The sequence below is a fragment of the Tiliqua scincoides genome, chromosome 4 (genome assembly GCF_035046505.1).
Source record: "Tiliqua scincoides isolate rTilSci1 chromosome 4, rTilSci1.hap2, whole genome shotgun sequence".
Taxonomy (NCBI): domain Eukaryota; kingdom Metazoa; phylum Chordata; class Lepidosauria; order Squamata; family Scincidae; genus Tiliqua; species Tiliqua scincoides.
In genome coordinates, this window is record NC_089824.1 from 199,542,361 (window position 1) to 199,546,596 (window position 4,236).

Sequence of the window (4,236 nt, forward strand, 5' to 3'; positions counted from 1 at the left end):
TGGCTGCTAAGTTTTGCTTGAATCTGCACAACCTTGTCAGGTGGCTCAGATTAGAGAAGCCCCTTTGTGGGGCTTGGGGGTTCTCCCGAGGGCAATTGTGGTGGCTGCCGTGAGACCACAGGATGATGGAGTAGCAGCTTTGACACTGCTGCACCTGGTAGTGGCACTGTCTTTAGCACTGAGCTGCCCAGCAGTCCTGTGGCCTTTTAAGGAAACTGCATGATACCATGCTTTTAAACTTTGCTGGAAGTTGATCTGCTTTTTCCTTCTTTTTTTTTCCTCACTTGGTTCTTTCCTATCACCTTTGACCCACTGGTAGAAGTGGGAGAACTTTTTTTTTTTTTGCGGATTTTGGTGTTTTCCAAAGTTAGAAGTGCAGAAAAATTATAATCGTTTCAAAAATGTACTAGCTAGGTGATATAGTGTCAGCAGATGTAGCCACAGTCATTGCCCATGCACTTGCCCCTCCCCATTAAATAATAAATAAAAACCAAATGAAAGGGTTTCATTTTTTTCACAGATTTCAGGGATTTTTTTTTTAAAACAAAAATGAGAAGTACTATAAGTATGTCATGCATTTTTATTTCAGTATCACTGTTTTCTCCCACATCTACCCATAGGTAATGGCATGACCAGTCTCAAGATGGAATTTCTATTGTCCTCTGAAGATAAAAGAGATCAATCCTCCAAAGCTTCTACTAAGACCAGGGGCAGCGAAGCACTTGTTACAAAGGGCCGATCTTGCCAAAGTCCAAAACATTTCAGCAGGAAAACCAGATATGTGACACTGCCTTATATGGAGTCATTCCGTTCATCAATTTACAGCATAATCCTATGTATGTTTGCTCAGATGTAAGCCTCATTCAGTTCTGTGGGCCTTATTTCCAAGTAAGTGCATCCTGTACAAATCCTAACAGCCCAATCCTACGTTCTGGCACTGCCGGAAGGTACAGTGGCGCCAAAATAGCCGCTGCTGTATCCTGAGCGGCCAGAGCAGCTGCGGGAGTCTTCTCTGGGTGAGGGAACATTGGTTTCCCAGTGTTGGTGCCAATGGATCTCCTTGGATCTGTGCCCGCTATTTAGTGGTCAGAGAACAAAGAGGGCCATGTTGGGCAGCTTAGGATGGGGCACAGAATTTGCTGTCAGCCTCTACCACTGGCCCTCCCTGCCTCTGCCTAGTTCCACCCCTCCCTGCCTTCCCCTCACCCTCTCTCCTCCCTGAAAAGCCTCCCCCCTACCTGGTGGGGATACTCACTGTCTGGAGCTCCTGTGGTACGCCCTTCCAGTGCTGAGCACCAGTGCCAACTGTCACTGAGTGTTTCCCACTGGTGGAAAAGTGCCTTATGGGACTTTTACAACACCCACCACCAGTTAGATCCCCAGCAGTGTGCTGGTTCGGATCAGACTCTAAGTAAGATTGGATTGACACAGTTATTTTTGTCCACTGTGAACTGCAGCCACCTTGAAGTGGAGAACCTTGTGGAGCCCTCTCTTGTGCAAGAGTTCAACACATTTGACTGCCCTTGAGCTAGTCTCCCATCAAATTTAATATTTGAGTTTTGCTAAGTGCTTGGTGGGCTAGCAGCCAAGTATACACGAATACATTCTGAAAAGTAAACAACTAATTCTAAAAAATGTTATGGGTTGCCTTTGAAAGATGACTGTAGAAGATTGCCTCCTTGTTCAAGAAAGAATTTTGTGAATCCACTCCCTGCTAAAAAGCATGTTTATAAGTGGCAGCCTACAGTCATAAATTAAACTACCATAAAAAACAAATCACAATAAAAAGAGCAATCAGAATTAAACAATACAATAAATAAAACACTGAAAGCCTCAAAAAAGAAAAAAAGAAAAAAGCAGAGCAGTTTACTAACCACACAAAAGAACAGAAAGAGCAACCAACAGAAACCAAGGTGGGAAAGTTGATTGGGAAAAAAATGTTTTGTTTCCGCACTGTCCAATGAACACTCGAGACAACAGATATGGGAGAAAGGGCCACTTTATTTCGCATTAGAAAGAGAAGCAGAGGCTGAGACCTGTAGCATCCGAGGCAGCGAAAGCCCCTGTGGTGCGGGACAGGACCTCTGGGCGGTACCAGAAACCTCTGCCCCCAGGCGGGCATGCACCCAACTCCAAGTCGCACCCCGCTGCTGGGTGGCACGTCTCATCCATGTCTCTTCCTTAAGGGGAAGGCAGCCGGACTGTGGACTGCACCACCTCGAGCCGCTGAGCCTCTGAGGTGTGCCCCATGGTCCCAGCCAGGGCCCCGTCTACATCCTCGTGCCGCCGAGCCCCTGAGGACTGAAATAGGGTTCCGCCCTGCCTATGCCACCTGAAGGTGCATGCCAAAGTCCCATTCACGCCTCCTAACCCGCACCACCTGCCCTCTTAAAGTGACCAATGGCAGCTTGCAAACGGGGGGGGGGTGTAACCCCCTGGCCCATAACAGTCTGGGGTAGGCGAAAAAACTGCCTGCCCCTTGGCCAATCTTGGCAGGCAGCAAAAAATTCCTACCCGGCCCCAAACGGCGACCAGTTAGACTGCCTCTAGGGCGGGCATTCCCACGGTGCCCATGTGCAAAAGGAGGAAGAGGGCTGGGTTTCATGCCCTTTTAAAAGGTCCACCATAAAAAATGTTTAACCTTTGCTGGAAGACCAATAGGGATGACACAGATCTCAACTCATTTGGGAGGGAGTTCCACAGAATTGGTGCCACCATAGAGAAGGACCTCCTCTTAGTCACTGCCCTGTCACTAGCCTCAACCATAAGAGGTACTCAGTGGATGGCCAGTTCATATGAGTACCCACAAGTAAAACGCGGAAAGAGTCACAGATAATGTTAAAAAAAAAAAGGAAGAAAAGAAAATATAGGGGCTGGTGAGGTAATCAGTCCAGCAAAACGTCAAGAGAATCCAGCTCATGTTATATAAGAATTCAATAGGCAAGGGAACTTAAAGCCTGCCTGGGATGGGAGTAGTGGTAACTCAGGGCCAGACAAGGAAGCCAGGAGCAAGTGTAGCTTAGGGCCAAATCCAGAGCCCTGGGAGCTAGCTTACCGCTGGCATGCACTGTTGCAAACATGCCGTAAAGCATGTCTGCAACCATTACCGCAGGCCCAATGCTGGAGCAAACCCAGCATGAGCCTGTGCTGGGCCAACTCCAGTGCTGGGCCTGCAGTCTGCTGCCGGGTCGCTCGCCTGAATAGCCGGATGGCAGAGAATTGCCGGGCGGTAGCGTGGGGTGGAGTGTGTGGTGGAGAACTAACTGACTGTGGTGTGGATCGGGGGGGGGGAAGGTGTTCTGGGATGGGGGAGGTTGGGGGAGGGTGGGTGGAGAGGGCAGGGAGGAGGGACGGAGGGGTAGGGGAAGGGAGCGAGGGAGAGGGGGCCGGGATTGTTGGAGCTCAGCTCCACTGGATCCAGAGCCCTGTGTCAGGCCTTCATTCTGTGCCCGCTCAAGAGCCACTGCAGAATTGAGTAGTCCTATTGCGGGGCCACTTCCCTTCCCCTGAGGAGCTGCTGCAGGGTGCCTGGTGCGCATTGGATGCCGTGGTAGCCGTTTTGGCATCACGGCAACCTCACACACCAGACAGCTCAGGATTGGGCTTCAGCCAATCAAAGTTACTCTCCAGAGTTTCTACCATCATAATACTCTGGATTTTTTTTTTGATTTTTTTAAAATTGTGCTGATGCTCAAGTTTGTGCTCTGCAGCATCAGCCTTTATCAAATGAAGGCCTTGCTCCTGAAGTAGAAAGTACACTGCAGTACTGTGTGTAGAGAACTGTGTATTATTGCAAGGTGATTGATTTACTTCAAGGCTTTTCAAACTGGGGGGTTGCGAAGCCCTAGCCTGTGGGGCCTGGCCTCTGCCCCCTTAAGGGGAGGGGGCAACCAGGAGGCAGCGGCACAATCCCCAGGATTGCGCCGCTCAGGGGGCTGCAGGGGCTTGGGTGCACTTTCCAGAGCCTCCTGCAGGCTCCCAGGGGTGTGGGGAGCCCTACGCGAGTGTCTACAGGGCTCCCCAATGCTTTAGAAGTGAGAGCAATCACGCTCCACTTCTGCTAAACTGGAAGTGGAGCGCGATTGCTCCACTTTTACTTTTGTAGCTTTGGGGAGCCCTGCAGACACTCAGGCAGGGCTCCCTGCTCCCCCCAGAGGCTGCAGGAGGCTCTGGTAAGTGCACCCAAGCCCCTGCAGCCCCCTGAGCGGCCTTCCCCTGCATCCACTGCCTCACTGC